We start from the raw sequence: 17,628 nt of genomic DNA on the forward strand, positions 1-17,628 counted from the left end.
AGTGGAAAGAGGGGCACACGAGTGCACATCTTTTCGTTAATGATGTATAAAATATTTTGACTCATTTATATATGATTTGTTAATGTCAATTTTATAACGTTTGACTTGATTCGTTTAAATCATGAAGCACTATCTAAAAAGTGTATACATTTTATATTCAAGAAAACATCAAATTAATTCAATCATTTAATGAGTAGAGTCAAAATAGTTCACTTCCTTTGCACGCTTAGACAAGACCAACTTTATTGCGTTAATTTTTTTATATAGTTTTTTTATGTAGTTTTTTGAAATAGTCTTGTTCGCATAGCATAAAATCTCACAAATTTTTCTGTTTAATCTTTTCCAACCAACCATTATATTGAAGGTTATATCAAATTGAACTTAGAGAGAAATAAAAAAAAGGTTGTTGATCATTGTTAAATCAGGATCACAAAAAATTGTGCAATCAGTTATCAAAACATTACTGATCATCTTTAGGGATTTAAACTGGGTTATGGTTACTAAAGTCCGAGTCAACTACACATATATGAAAAATAAACTAAAGAGAGAAGCAAAATATAAAATAGAAGTGATTAAGAATTTGTGAAATAGGAGAAGATATTGTTCCAACTAGGCAATTCATGTTACTTATCTAAAACATAAAATAAATAAATAAATAAAACAATAAAAATAAAGCAATTGGCGGCATAGTTTCCGTCTCTATTGATGGTTTGTGGGTATATTCACCGTGGCTGCTTCTTCAGAATGCTATGGTGATGTTACTGCTTTTCTTGGAGACTTTTAGCCTCGCTGTCTTGCTCTTGTGCTTGCTAAATAGTGGTCTTGCAATGGTGATGGTGGTGATGGAGATGTATGGGTGGTGGTGCTGATGTGCGGTGGTAAAGCAGTGATGGTGGTGGTGATGCGTAGTGGAGGTGGGGATGTGTGGTGGTGGTGATTCGGTATAAGGGGTGGTTGGTGTTGCTTAGGTGAGGAGGTGGGTGTTTTTGTGGCGGTTGTTGTGGGTGATTCCTTTTTGGAGGATGCCTCTATTATTGGGGTTCATATTCGTTGTCGCTACCTCTTGTTTGAGTTTTGGGCTGCTAAGTTGTTTAAGGTGTTTTGAGGGTACGTGTCCTTCGAGCTGAGCATTTTTTCCTTTTTGATCGATGTTTGCACCACCGCAAATTTAGTCGTCTGTCTTACATATTGTGTGCTGGATTCTGGTGGGCCGATTACTTTTGCTTCGAGATCGGGAGTTGGCGTCTAGCTGCATTCTTATTTGGCTAGCTACGGTGATCCTCTAGTGGACCGGGGGTAAGGGGTGCCCCTCTGGTTTGGTCCTGAAGTCTGGTGTGCCGAGCGCTTTTGATTCGAGATCAAAAGTCAGTTCTTTGGTTCAAGTTTGATTTTGGGCTTTTTTGGTGTTCTTTCGGTGGACCGGAGGTTGTGTGGTGGTGGAAGCTGGTTGTTCTTTAGAGTAGTGGCTCAACTTAGGTGATGAGGACGGAGTGTTTCATTTAGAGGGGTGTTATTTTGGGATGAGTAGTGGCGATGGGTGGTTATGGATATCGTTTTTCAGTGGTCGCTTCGGAAAGGAGTCTGTTTTTAGGTGGTGATGTTTATTTTGGTGGGTGTTGTCAGGTAGGGTTTGGCTAGGTGTTGTGTGTAGGGGTGCCTTTATTTTTGGGTGTTCTGCCTGTATACGACACATTTAGTTTGTATTCTCTGAATCATCGGTCTCTATTCGTTTTGAGCAGAGATCTGGTTTTAAATAAAATTTGCTGTTAAAAAAAATCAATAGCAAATTTTAGCGTTGCCATTTCAAATTAAGAAGCGTGAATATTTCAATTACTTTATAGATATTTTATGGTTTTATATTATTAACATAAATATTGCTAATTTGTTAACATATTCATCTTTTATAATTTTAACGACATTGAATTTGTTTTTTTATTTTTTTTATTTTTGTATGTATTTTTTTCATTTGAAATGAATATATTTTTTGGTAAAAAAAAATACTTTCTTAAACACACTTTCTAACAAAATAAACATAATTTATAAAGTACTAAGTTCATACAATGCACTTTTTTTTTTTTTTTTAACCCAAAAAGAGGCAAAAGCAAAGTTCTAATGCCTCAAAATATATATATATAAACAAGGAGAGGAAACAAAAGAAAAGGAGGGGACTAGGCCAAAACCTCCTTAAAATGATTTAAACCTATAGCTTGGGAGACCATACAAAGCACTTGTAACAACGAAGAATGAAAAATGATATTTACACAATTATTTTAAGATAATTTTTGGAACAACATCTCATACTCTTATTGTATCCTTTCCTTTTTCTCTCTTTCTATATTATTTTTGTTCAATAAAAAGAGAAAAATATTTTTTTTTTTTAAAATTTGTTTAAAAATGATTGTACAAATATTATTACTTCTAAAATTATATAAGTATATTGAAAATTTAATCAAAGAAAAATGTTAACATGTGCTTTAGGCCTATATGCCAAAAAAAAAACAAAGAGAAAAAAGAAAGTTTTTTTTTTTTAAATTTGTCTAAAAATGATTGTACAAATATTATTACTTCTAAAATTATATAAGCATATTGAGTGGAGAGGGATTGATTTTGCTCTGGCGATTTTCGTAATGCTTTTTCACTGTTCACCAAAATACCTAACCCACCTCTAAAGTTTCCTTCAAAATGTCCACCGCCCCAACAACCACCGCTCCACCACCACCTTTCATCCTTCCTTGGCCTTGTCTTCTCAATGAAGATGTTCCTAAACCTAAAACACCACCTACGGTTGCTCCCATCATACCAAATACCTAGCAAAAAACCTTTGCCCAAGCCCTAAGCAACGTCTGTGATATACCGCTAAGTCAGCTTCCACAGCCTTGCATGAAGGGGGATCGTCTTGCTATTGAGATCCCTGAAGATGAATACATAGCTGGTTTTGATGAATGCAAATTCAATTTGCATGGAAGAATCATTTGGCCAAAAGGGTCAAACCCAGTTACTGTTGATAGCTTGCGTAATAGATTGTCTATGCTTTGGAAATCAATTGGGAAATGGGGAATCACATCAATTGGAAAGGGTTACTATGAATTCACGTTTTCTTCCCTTGAAGACATGAAAAGGGTTAGAACGGTGGGTTCATGGTCGTTGAATCCAGGAATTCTAAAGTTATTTGCATGGTCCAGGGACTTTAGCCCTAACACGCAGCAACAAACAACAACTCAGGTGTGGTTGAGGATCTACGGGCTCTCTCAAGAGTATTGGAGGAAGAAGATTCTGTTTGCGATAACATCTAGCGTAGGTACGCCGATTTGCACTGATGCTATCACCAGTAAACCTAGAATTGAAAGATCGTTTGGCCATTTCGCGCGTGTTTTGGTTGATATTGACTTGAGCCAAGAGTTGAGATACAGGGTCCTTGTGGAAAGAAAAGGTTATGCGTTTTTTTTGTTGATTTTGAGTATGAAAATCTTCCTGATTTTTGTACTCACTGTAATTGCACAGGTCATTCAATAGATATATGTAAAAGGCTGAAAGATAACAAAGGCAAGCAAACTATGGCACAACCTGTTAAGCCTAGACAAGAGTTCGTACCAAAAACCAAGGCTGCTGAAGTGAATCAGGTGGCAACCAGGTCTGAAAGAAGTAAGGAGGATGTGGATTTGGAAAATGAAATTAATGATGAGCTTGCTCAAGATGAAATTGTGCCTATTGTTCATGATGTTGATCAGAACATTGAAAAGGAAGGGAATGAATCTGCTGCGTTTGTAGCGGTTGAAGATAACAGCACTGATGGCTCAGAATTTGTGGAGGCAACTCAACAGAATTTTGAGGATGACAGTGTAACGCCCACTTTCGTTTAATCGTTATTTAATCGAGATTAGGCCATTATATTATAATTATATAGTATATGCGTGATTTTGTTATGTTTTGGTGATCCACGATGAATTTAGTGATTTGGTTGATGACGTGATAAGTTATGAGTTTTGGAGGATTTGATTATGATATGAGATTTATTTTATTGTTAAATAGAATAAAGATTTGAAAATAATATAAAATATTTAGTTGAGGGCTGTTTTGATATTTTAGATAGTTTTGGGGGAAAAAGTGAGATAAGATAAGTATTTTAAGAGGAGATATAAAAGAATAGACCTAGGTTTAGAAAAAAAACACTTTGTACGTGAAAACTTTTGGAAAAGGGAGAAAAAGCTTAGAGAGGAGCAAGAGACCAAGAGGGCTGCGATTTTCTTCATAACCAGGTAAGGGTGGGACTAATAACTCAGTAACATTAATCTCTGTAATTCTGATGATTAGTTGACAAAGTTAGGATTGATTTAGAGAAGTTTTGGAATTAGGTCAAAACCCTAAAATTTGAGAATAAACGGTAAAACTTGTTTAGATTGATGAAAGAACCGTCCTTTAACCTTAGAATATGTTTAGGAAGAATTCTGGAATCAAAACCAAGCTTAGAACCATGTGAATCGACGGATTTTTGTGTTTTTAGGAAGCCTGGCCGTAGCGACGTTCATCGCTCGCCACAGCGAGCTATGATCCTCGCCTCGCGAGTGATGAAGTTCATCGCTCGCCACGCGAGCCTTTTCCCTTCGCCTCGCGAGTTGTTTGGTGCAACTCGCCATGGCGAGCAACCCTTCCTCGCCTCGCGAGCTTAGGCAGAGTGCATGTCATATTTTGTAGTTTCGACTTTTTAGTTGGACCTTGAGTGCCTTTAAGTGCCTAAACACACCTAGAGATGATTAGGAATGATTTTAGGACAGGATTGAACCCAAAACAACATTAGTTGGGAATCTGAGTGGTACTCGCCATGGCGAGTGAGAACTCTCGCCTCGCGAGCAAGTCCAGAATGTAGCTGTTTGAGTGGTTGTGCGATCTGTGTCGCACCTTTTGATCAAGAGTGAACCCCTATTTGGTAATGAAACCTTATGATAACGTTTAATGCAGTCTGTAAAGCTATTAAGATATGTTGATATTAATTGAGCATGATTAATGTATTATGCAATATATGAGATATAATGAAACGATTATGATTCTATTGAATTGCTGTTGATATATTGATATCTCCCTGCTGATATGTGACTTGACTATGCTGCTGCTGTTATTTAACTGAGTATGCAATGTTTATTTATGAATATAATGAAAATGATGACGTTTCGCTTCAAGTTATTGAATGCACATGATTACGATGTTTTGTTGTTAAGAGTCCATGCATAGCATATCATTGAGCTTAGTCCTCACCACGTTTTATTAGGAGCTTTGTCCTCCGCACGATTATTAGGAGCTTTGTCCTCCGCACGACTAAAGTATATTTATACTTATGATGACGATTGGTACCACATGCATATACGGAGTCTAGGAGCATTGTCACATTGTCATGTCTATTATGCTATGTTGATGATGATTGATTATGTGATTACGTGATAACGTTATATTGTTGAAGATGATTAATTATGTGATTACTTGATAAATGCTTATTAAGGATACAATGATGATTATGTTTTAAATTGATTATGATCAAGATTAATTAGGATGTTAATTCATGATTCTTTATTGCATTGATTAATGTTATTCTGTTATGAAATCTCACCCCTTCTGTTTGAATGTTACCTCGACCGTGGGTAACGTGCAGGTGATCGTGCTTAGTGTGCTGATTCCGTCGTGAGTGGCCTTGCCTTCACTGTGTCGTCTAGGTCGCTCTGATACGTAACGGGATGGGGCTTTATGATTATGCATGCTTCATTCTCTTACGTGACTATCATGTTTATGTTTTATGATGTTGAACATTTATTATGTTTTGTTAAGTTGATTTAACTCATTTGAGATATTATGATGGGGCCTACGTGCCAAACTGATTTATGGATTATGAACTAAATTCCGCTGCAATGTTTACGACTATTTGGTTAAATCATTATTTAACTGTTTTGGATTACGTTTTATGTGATATCCCGTTGTTTACGATGCTTACTCTGATAAATGTTTTAAGAAATTTGTATATTGGGAAAACGGGGTGTTACAATTGGTATCAGAGCAGGTCGATCCGTCCGGTCAATTAGAGAGTCGTGTCGGGTCTTAGTAATATTTATATTACTATCTTATGTTGTTGTTGCTACTTTTGTAGAATCTCGGAATGGCTGGAAGAAACGATGCTGCGTTAGCTGCTGCTCTACAAGCTGTTGCCCAAGCTGTGGGACAACAACCTAACGTGAATGCAGGTGCAAATGCTGAAGCTAGGATGTTGGAGACGTTCATGAAGAAGAACCCTCCGACTTTCAAAGGACGTTATGACCCTGATGGAGCCCAGGCGTGGCTTAAGGAGATTGAGAGGATTTTCCGGGTTATGCAGTGCACGGAGGATCAGAAAGTGCGATTTGGTACTCATCAGCTGGCCGAGGAAGCTGATGACTGGTGGGTTGCTCTTCTGCCTACCCTTGGGCAGGAGGGAGCTGTTGTGACTTGGGCTGTTTTCAGGAGAGAGTTCCTGAGAAGATACTTTCCGGAAGATGTTCGCGGGAAGAAAGAGATCGAATTCCTTGAGCTGAAGCAAGGAAATATGTCCGTGACAGAGTATGCTGCCAAGTTCGTGGAGCTGTCTAAGTTCTATCCGCACTATACTGCTGAGAATGCTGAGTTCTCGAGATGCATCAAGTTCGAGAATGGTCTGAGGCCCGACATCAAGAGGGCGATTGGATACCAACAGCTGAGAGTTTTTCAGGATTTGGTTAATAGCTGCAGGATCTACGAAGAGGATACGAAGGCTCACTACAAGGTAGTGAATGAAAGGAAGGGCAAGGGACAGCAGAGTCGTCCTAAGCCGTGCAGTGCCCCCGCTGACAAAGGGAAATAGAAGATGGTCGATGTTAGGCGGCCTAAGAAGAAGGATGCTGCAGAGATTGTGTGCTTCAATTGTGGTGAGAAAGGCCACAAGAGCAACGCCTGTCCTGAGGAAATCAAGAAGTGTGTCCGGTGTGGTAAGAAGGGTCATGTGGTGGCTGATTGCAACCGTACAGACATTGTTTGCTTTAATTGCAACGGAGAGGGTCACATTAGTTCACAGTGTACTCAGCCTAAGAGGGCGCCGACTACTGGTAGGGTCTTTGCTTTGACTGGGACTCAGACAGAGAATGAGGATCGTTTGATCAGAGGTACTTGCTATATTAATAATACTCCTTTAGTTGCTATTATTGATACTGGTGCTACGCATTGTTTTATTGCTTTCGATTGTGTTTCTGCTTTGGGTCTTGATTTGTCTGATATGAATGGAGAGATGGTTGTCGAAACTCCAGCTAAGGGTTCGGTGACTACTTCTCTCGTATGTCTGAAATGTCCTTTGTCTATGTTTGGTCGTGATTTTGAAATGGATTTAGTTTGTCTACCTTTCAGTGGTATGGATGTGATTTTGGGTATGAACTGGTTAGAGTACAACCACGTTCTTATTAATTGTTTTAGCAAGACAGTGCATTTCTCTTCCGTCGAAGAGGAAAGTGGTGCAGAGTTTTTATCTACTAAGCAGCTGAAGCAACTGGAACGCGACGGTATCTTGATGTTTTCGTTAATGGCTACCTTATCTATTGAGAATCAAGCAGTGATTGACAGGTTACCGATGGTGTGTGAATTTCCTGAAGTTTTTCCAGATGAGATTCCTGATGTGCCTCCAGAGAGAGAAGTTGAGTTTTCTATTGATCTTCTTCCTGGAACGAAGCCGGTCTCGATGGCACCTTATCGTATGTCTGCTTCTGAGTTATCTGAGTTGAAGAAACAGTTGGAAGACTTGCTTGAGAAGAAGTTTGTTAGACCAAGTGTTTCACCTTGGGGAGCGCCGGTTTTGTTAGTAAAGAAGAGAGATGGTAGTATGCGGTTGTGTATTGATTATCGACAGTTGAACAAGGTAACTATCAAGAATAGGTATCCACTTCCGAGAATTGATGATTTGATGGATCAGCTAGTGGGTGCACGTGTTTTTAGCAAGATTGATTTGAGGTCAGGATATCACCAGATTAAAGTAAAGGATGAAGACATGCAGAAGACAGCTTTCAGAACGCGTTATGGTCACTATGAATATAAAGTTATGCCTTTTGGTGTTACCAATGCACCCGGAGTGTTTATGGAGTATATGAATCGCATCTTCCATGCATTTTTGGATCGGTTTGTGGTTGTGTTTATCGACGATATCTTGATTTACTCCAAGACTGAAGAAGAACATGCCGAGCATCTGAAGATTGTTTTGCAAGTGTTGAAAGAAAAGAAGCTTTATGCTAAATTGTCTAAGTGTGAATTCTGGTTGAAAGAAGTGAGTTTTCTAGGCCATGTTATTTCTGGTGATGGAATTGCAGTGGATCCGTCTAAAGTTGAAGCGGTATCACAGTGGGAGACTCCTAAGTCAGTTACTGAGATTAGAAGTTTCTTGGGTTTAGCTGGTTACTATAGAAGGTTTATTGAAGGGTTTTCTAAGTTAGCTCTTCCGCTAACGCAGTTGACTTGTAAAGGTAAAACTTTTGTGTGGGACGTTCATTGTGAGAAAAGTTTCTGTGAATTGAAGAAGCGTTTGACGACTGCTCCAGTGTTAATTTTGCCGAAGTCAGATGAACCTTTTGTGGTTTATTGTGATGCGTCCAAGTTGGGTTTAGGAGGTGTACTTATGCAAGAAGGTAAAGTGGTAGCTTATGCTTCAAGACAGTTGAGAATTCATGAGAAGAATTATCCTACGCATGATCTCGAGTTGGCGGCCGTAGTCTTTGTATTGAAGATATGGAGACATTACTTGTATGGTTCGAGATTTGAAGTGTTTAGTGATCACAAGAGTTTGAAGTATTTGTTCGATCAGAAGGAATTGAATATGAGACAGCGAAGATGGCTCGAATTGTTGAAGGATTATGACTTTGGTTTGAATTATCATCCAAGTAAAGCTAATGTTGTTGCAGATGCCTTGAGTAGGAAGACATTGCATATGTCCGCCATGATGGTCAGAGAGTTCGAATTGCTAGAACAATTTAGAGATATGAGTTTGGTTTGCGAATGGTCACCTCAGAGTGTGAAACTGGGTATGCTGAAGATTGATAGTGAATTTCTAAAAAGTATCAAGGAAGCACAGAAAGTTGATGTAAAGTTTGTGGACTTGTTGGTTGCTAGAGATCAGACTGAAGACAGTGATTTTAAAATCGATGATCAAGGTGTGTTGAGATTCCGAGGAAGAATTTGTATCCCAGACAATGAAGAGATTAAGAAGATGATTCTTGAAGAGAGTCATAGAAGTAGCTTGAGTATTCATCCGGGAGCTACGAAGATGTATCATGATCTAAAGAAGATTTTCTGGTGGTCTGGTTTGAAACGAGATGTGGCACAGTTTGTGTATTCCTGTTTAGTTTGTCAGAAGTCGAAAGTTGAGCATCAGAAACCTGCTGGGATGATGGTACCTTTAGACGTGCCAGAATGGAAATGGGATAGTATATCGATGGATTTTGTGACGAATTTGCCGAATACTCCGAGAGGGAACGACGCAATTTGGGTTATTGTTGATAGGTTGACGAAGTCAACTCATTTTCTACCCATTAATATTAGTTTTCCCGTTGCCCAGTTGGCAGAGATTTATATCAAGGAGATAGTGAAGTTGCATGGTGTTCCTTCGAGCATCGTGTCAGATAGAGATCCAAGATTTACTTCTAGATTTTGGAAAAGTTTGCAAGAGGCCTTGGGTTCGAAGTTGAGATTGAGTTCGGCGTATCATCCACAGACAGATGGTCAGTCGGAGAGGACAATTCAGTCGCTAGAGGATTTGTTGAGAATTTGTGTTCTTGAGCAAGGAGGAACTTGGGATAGTCATCTTCCGTTGATCGAGTTCACTTATAATAATAGTTATCATTCTAGTATTGGAATGGCACCGTTCGAGGCTTTGTATGGTCAGAGATGCAGAACTCCGTTGTGTTGGTTTGAATCAGGAGAAAGAGTGGTCTTAGGACCAGAGATTGTTCAGCAAACTAATGAGAAAGTTCAGATGATCCAAGAGAAAATGAAGGCGTCGCAGAGTCGACAAAAGAGTTATCATGATAAGCGTAGAAAAGATCTTGAATTTCAGGAAGGAGACCACGTGTTTTTTAGAGTCACTCCTATGACTGGTGTAGGACGTGCTTTGAAGTCAAAGAAGTTGACCCCGAAGTTCATTGGTCCGTATCAGATATTGGAAAGAGTTGGGACGGTGGCTTACCGAGTCGGTTTACCGTCGCATCTTGCGAATTTGCACAACGTTTTCCATGTCTCGCAACTTCGAAAGTATGTTCCGGATCCATCTCATGTAATCCAAAGTGACGATGTGCAAGTTAGAGACAACCTTACGGTAGAGACTTTACCGGTGAGGATTGATGATCGTAAAGTGAAGACGTTGAGAGGCAAGGAGATACCTCTCGTGAGAGTCGTTTGGACGGGAGCGACTGGTGAAAGCTTGACGTGGGAGCTTGAGAGTAAGATGCTGGAGTCTTATCCAGAGTTGTTTGCTTGAGGTAAATTTTCGAGGACGAAAATCTTTTAAGTGGGGGAGAGTTGTAACGCCCACTTTCGTTTAATCGTTATTTAATCGAGATTAGGCCATTATATTATAATTATATAGTATATGCGTGATTTTGTTATGTTTTGGTGATCCACGATGAATTTAGTGATTTGGTTGATGACGTGATAAGTTATGAGTTTTGGAGGATTTGATTATGATATGAGATTTATTTTATTGTTAAATAGAATAAAGATTTGAAAATAATATAAAATATTTAGTTGAGGGCTGTTTTGATATTTTAGATAGTTTTGGGGGAAAAAGTGAGATAAGATAAGTATTTTAAGAGGAGATATAAAAGAATAGACCTAGGTTTAGAAAAAAAACACTTTGTACGTGAAAACTTTTGGAAAAGGGAGAAAAAGCTTAGAGAGGAGCAAGAGACCAAGAGGGCTGCGATTTTCTTCATAACCAGGTAAGGGTGGGACTAATAACTCAGTAACATTAATCTCTGTAATTCTGATGATTAGTTGACAAAGTTAGGATTGATTTAGAGAAGTTTTGGAATTAGGTCAAAACCCTAAAATTTGAGAATAAACGGTAAAACTTGTTTAGATTGATGAAAGAACCGTCCTTTAACCTTAGAATATGTTTAGGAAGAATTCTGGAATCAAAACCAAGCTTAGAACCATGTGAATCGACGGATTTTTGTGTTTTTAGGAAGCCTGGCCGTAGCGACGTTCATCGCTCGCCACAGCGAGCTATGATCCTCGCCTCGCGAGTGATGAAGTTCATCGCTCGCCACGCGAGCCTTTTCCCTTCGCCTCGCGAGTTGTTTGGTGCAACTCGCCATGGCGAGCAACCCTTCCTCGCCTCGCGAGCTTAGGCAGAGTGCATGTCATATTTTGTAGTTTCGACTTTTTAGTTGGACCTTGAGTGCCTTTAAGTGCCTAAACACACCTAGAGATGATTAGGAATGATTTTAGGACAGGATTGAACCCAAAACAACATTAGTTGGGAATCTGAGTGGTACTCGCCATGGCGAGTGAGAACTCTCGCCTCGCGAGCAAGTCCAGAATGTAGCTGTTTGAGTGGTTGTGCGATCTGTGTCGCACCTTTTGATCAAGAGTGAACCCCTATTTGGTAATGAAACCTTATGATAACGTTTAATGCAGTCTGTAAAGCTATTAAGATATGTTGATATTAATTGAGCATGATTAATGTATTATGCAATATATGAGATATAATGAAACGATTATGATTCTATTGAATTGCTGTTGATATATTGATATCTCCCTGCTGATATGTGACTTGACTATGCTGCTGCTGTTATTTAACTGAGTATGCAATGTTTATTTATGAATATAATGAAAATGATGACGTTTCGCTTCAAGTTATTGAATGCACATGATTACGATGTTTTGTTGTTAAGAGTCCATGCATAGCATATCATTAAGCTTAGTCCTCACCACGTTTTATTAGGAGCTTTGTCCTCCGCACGATTATTAGGAGCTTTGTCCTCCGCACGACTAAAGTATATTTATACTTATGATGACGATTGGTACCACATGCATATACGGAGTCTAGGAGCATTGTCACATTGTCATGTCTATTATGCTATGTTGATGATGATTGATTATGTGATTACGTGATAACGTTATATTGTTGAAGATGATTAATTATGTGATTACTTGATAAATGCTTATTAAGGATACAATGATGATTATGTTTTAAATTGATTATGATCAAGATTAATTAGGATGTTAATTCATGATTCTTTATTGCATTGATTAATGTTATTCTGTTATGAAATCTCACCCCTTCTGTTTGAATGTTACCTCGACCGTGGGTAACGTGCAGGTGATCGTGCTTAGTGTGCTGATTCCGTCGTGAGTGGCCTTGCCTTCACTGTGTCGTCTAGGTCGCTCTGATACGTAACGGGATGGGGCTTTATGATTATGCATGCTTCATTCTCTTACGTGACTATCATGTTTATGTTTTATGATGTTGAACATTTATTATGTTTTGTTAAGTTGATTTAACTCATTTGAGATATTATGATGGGGCCTACGTGCCAAACTGATTTATGGATTATGAACTAAATTCCGCTGCAATGTTTACGACTATTTGGTTAAATCATTATTTAACTGTTTTGGATTACGTTTTATGTGATATCCCGTTGTTTACGATGCTTACTCTGATAAATGTTTTAAGAAATTTGTATATTGGGAAAACGGGGTGTTACAGACAGCACCAGCAAATCAGATGCCAGCAAACTTGTGCCCGTGGTGCAGAGTGACATGGAATTCCTCAAAAAATCCTGGGCAAACCTGGCAGATTTGGAGGCAGAAGTCTCAACTCCTGCAGTCCAAGTATCTTTACCAGAAAGAATGCAACAGGTTCCAATTTTAATTCCGGTTGCTGAAACTGATAATGTCAATGTTGAATCTAGCAACTCTCATAACATTGATAAAGATGCTTTTCAGAAAATTTTGTCTAAAAGTGGTAAGAAACAACAAAAATCCACTACTGTTAGATCCAATTACCCCACTAGATCAAGGGTTGGAACCTCCAAATCCTTGAAATGAAGTGTATTTTTTGGAATTTAAGGGGTATAGCTAACTCCCCTACAAAGTTGGCCCTTAAAAAATTGTTAGTTGTCCACAAACCTGATCTGTTTTTTGTATCTGAACCCTGGATGGATATTTCTAAATTTTCTCTCTTTTGGTTACATAAACTAGGTTACAAGCTTTTTAGTGTTAACAATATAGGAAACCTCCTACCCAATCTTTGGTGCTTCTGCACTAGGGACATCAAACCTGTTATAATTTTAGCCGATGACCAACATGTTTCATTTCAAATCACACTCAATAACAACACTTTTGGTTTAGCAGCCATTTATGCCTCAACTTGCCACATAAAAAGAAGAATGTTGTGGGAAACCCTAACCCAAATTCAAAACAACCACTCTTTACCTTGGTGTCTGTTAGGTGACTTTAACACTATATTAGGTACTCATGAACAAAAAAGCAACTTTAGACCCCAAGCTAACCCTATCCTTGATTTTCAAGCCTGGACAGATCTCAATAATTTCATTCATATTCCAACTAGGGGTGCAACTTTTACCTGGTCAAATGGAAGAAGGGGTAAATTTCACATTCAAAGAAGACTTGATAGAGCCATATGTAATCAAGAATGGTTCAATGCTTGCAACTTGGAGACACTGTTGGAACACCAATATCATAGGATGCCCCATGTTTGTCCTATCTGAAAAACTCAAACTTCTAAAAGCTGCTTTGAAACAATGGAATAAAGACACTTTTGGCAATATCCATGATCACGTGAAAGTAGCAAAACAAAAGCTGGATGATATTCAAGCTGAAATTGATAATCATGGGCACAATGATAATCTTATGCAGCAAGAAAAGAATGCTCAAATTAGTTTGGAGCAAGCACTGAATATTGAAGAAATGTTCTGGCAACAAAAATCAAAAGTCCAGTGGCATAGTGAAGGTGACCGAAACACAGCATATTTCCATAGGGTAGCCAAAATCAAAAATGCCTCAAACCTCATTACCTCTATCAAACATGGTGATACAGTGTTAACTGACAATATGGAAATCTCAGAGCATATAGTCAATCATTTCTCCTCTCTCTTCAATAACACAACAAATACTAGAGATAATGGTTTGATTGATGAAGTGATTCCTAGTCTCATTACTGAAAGAATCAATACCATGCTTACTTTGTTACCTACTGAGGAAGAAATTTTTCAAGCAGTGTTTTCTTTAAACAAAGATAGTGCCCCAGGTCCAGATGGATTTGGAGCACTATTCTTTCAAACTTTTTGGGACATTGTTAAAAATGATGCTACAAAAGCAGTTTTACAATTTTTTTCAACTGGTTGGATTTTACCTAATTACAATGCTAATAATATTGTTGTTATTCCAAAGACTAAAAATGCAGGTACAGTGAGTGACTATAGGCCCATTGCTATTGCCAATTTCAAATTCAAAATCATCTCCAAGATCTTAGCAGATAGGCTAGCCAAAATCATGCCTGCTATTACATCTGTCCAGCAGAGAGGTTTCATCAAAGGAAGGAGCATTAAAGACTGTATTTGTCTTACTTCTGAAGCAATCAACCTTTTACATAAAAAGTCTTTTGGAGGCAACTTAGCTTTGAAGGTGGACATAGCCAAAGCTTTTGATACTCTTGACTGGAGTTTTCTTCTTCAAGTTCTTAAGAAGTTTGGTTTTAGTGAAACATTCTGCAAGTGGATTCATTCCATCCTCAATTCAGCAAAATTGTCAGTTTCAATTAATGGAACGCTGCATGGCTACTTTTCTTGCACTAGGGGAGTTAGGCAAGGAGACCCCTTCTCTCCTCTTCTTTTCTGCCTTGCAGAAGAAGTTATTAGCAGATGCTTAACTAAACAAGTTGTGAATGGGAAATTGAAGTTGATTCAGGGCACCAGAGACATTGCAATACCCTCCCACATTCTTTATGCTGATGACATGATGTTATTTTGCAAAGGTACCACTTCCAATCTCAATTGTCTTAAGGATATCTTCATGAAATATGCTGAAAGTTCTGGCCAGCTAGTCAACCCACAAAAGTCATCCATATATGCTGGTTCCATTTCAAATCATAGGCTATCTCAAATAGCAACAATGATAGGTTTCAAGATTGGCTCCCTCCCATTTACATACTTAGGAGTCCCAATTTTTAAAGGCAAACCTAAAAAATAATATTTTCAACCTATTGCGGATAAAGTAAAAGTAAAGCTGGCTGCTTGGAAAGCTTCACTTCTCTCCATGGCAGGAAGAGTGCAATTAATCAAGAGTGTGGTGCAAAGCATGCTCATTCATTGTCTATCAATCTATTCTTGGCCGGTTTCACTGATAAAGGATATGGAAAGATGGATTAGAAATTTTCTTTGGAGTGGAGATATTTATCAAAAGAAATTGGTCACTGTTTCTTGGTACAATGTTTGCAAGCCTACTAAAGAGGGTGGTCTTGGTATCAGGAACTTGTCTAGTATTAACGAAGCAGGTAACCTCAAGCTTTGTTGGGAAATCACTCAATCTGAATTGCAATGGGCAACTTTTCTCAGGAGTAGGGTTTTGAGGAACAACAAACCGATATCTCATCATATCTCATCTTCTATTTGGTGCAGCGCAAAACATAAATTACCTATCATTCTTAACAATTCTTCATGGCAATTAGGTAATGGTGAAAAGATTAATTTTTGGTGCGATTCTTGGTGTGGAGAAGCTTTTGTTTCTACGTTCAATATTCCTGATCATCTTCATAGCTCTCTGCACTCTTCAGTGGCACATTTCATTCATAATAATGATTGGAATGTACCTCAAGTAATCAAGGAAGCTTTCCCTTCTCTTCAACAGAAGTTAAACTTAATTACTATTCCTTTTAATCAAAAGGAGGATAAAAAGATCTGGACAAACTCTCATGATGGCAACTTAACCTTCAAGGATGCCTATTTGTTTCATAACTCAAACACTTCTCAAAATTTTAGCTGGGCAAAACTCATATGGAACAAAGCCATCCCTCCATCAAAATCTCAACTTATGTGGAGAATCCTGTTGGATAGAATGCCCACGGATGATCAGTTAATCAAGAGAGGATGCTCTATACCATCTATTTGTAGTCTTTGCAACTCATCATCAGAATCTTCTTCACATCTTTTTCTAGATTGCAACTTTGCTGCTCAGATTTGGAATTGGCTTAGTGGAGTGTTCAATTGCACCATTAATCTTTCTTCTCTCAGTGAACCTCTAGACGTCATCAACAATGCAGTTTCTCCTCAATGTAAGTTGGTAATGTTGTCTGCTATCATTCACTCTTTTCACACAATTTGGTACTGTAGAAACCAAAAAATCTTCAATGATAAATCAATCAACTTCAGATCCGCCATCAACTTAATAATTGCCGGAACATCTTTGTCTGGTAACTTAACTTCCCTCACTGCTTCTTCATCCATATCAGACTTTACTATCCTGAAGCAGTTTAGTGTCATGATCAAACCTCCCAAACCTCAAATCATTAAGGAGGTGCTCTGGAATCCTCCCATTCTTAATTGGACGAAGTGCAATTCTGATGGTGCTTTTCTTGGAACTCCAGGTCAGGCTGCTTGTAGTGCCCTATTCAGAAACTCAAACTCAGTTTTCCTTGGTGGCTTTGCGGTTAATCTTGGTATTACTTCAGCTCTCTGCTCTGAGCTCATTGGCGCAATGCTTGCTATTGAAATTGCCCATCATAAAGGTTGGCTCTCTCTTTGGTTAGAGACCGATTCTCAACTTGTTTTCCTGGCCTTCAAGTCTTCCAAAATTATTCCCTGGCATCTTCAAAACAGATGGAGCAACTGTCTTCACCTCCTTTCCTCCATGAATTTTCATGTCTCCCACATATATAGAGAAGGAAACAAATGCGCTGACTCTCTTGCAAATCTTGGCCTATCCATTGCTTCTCATGTATGGTTCAATCAAGCACCTTCTATTATTATGGCAGACTTAGTTACTAATCAGCTAGGTTTACCTAATTTTAGGGTTTCCTAATCTTTTTGAAGGTTTTGGTTCTTGTTCCCCTTCTGTATCTTTTTGTACTTTTGGCTTTCTCTTTCAATATATTATGGGATTGTAGCTGATGCTACAATTTCCTTTACCTTAAAAAAAAAAAATATAAGCATATTGAAAATTTAATTAAAAAAAAATATTAACATGTGCTTTAGGCCTATATGCCAAAAAAAAACCTCAATAGAATAAATGTCTTAAAAACCATTTATTCAACTTTTTAAAAATTCAAATATTTTTCTTTTTTCAATGCAAAACTTTCACTTAGTTTTTCTATCATGTATCCTCAAAACACAAGTGAGTAATATTCTAAAAGTTTCCAACAAACTTTTTTTTTTTGGTACAAGTTTCCAACAAATTTTTATTATTGAAAAAAAAGGACAAAAATGTGTGAGCCATCCACAAATCCAACCACAATATATCTTTTAATCCACTTCATTTCTTGTTTTTTAGTGAAACTTTGTCATTTAGCAATGGAATCAAAACCAAGGCAACCGTCTTAACTCCACTAAAAATACCCTTTCCAAAAATAATATATCTAATTCATTT

This window comes from Medicago truncatula, chromosome 4 (genome assembly GCF_003473485.1).
Source record: "Medicago truncatula cultivar Jemalong A17 chromosome 4, MtrunA17r5.0-ANR, whole genome shotgun sequence".
In the NCBI taxonomy this organism is placed as follows: Eukaryota; Viridiplantae; Streptophyta; class Magnoliopsida; order Fabales; family Fabaceae; genus Medicago; species Medicago truncatula.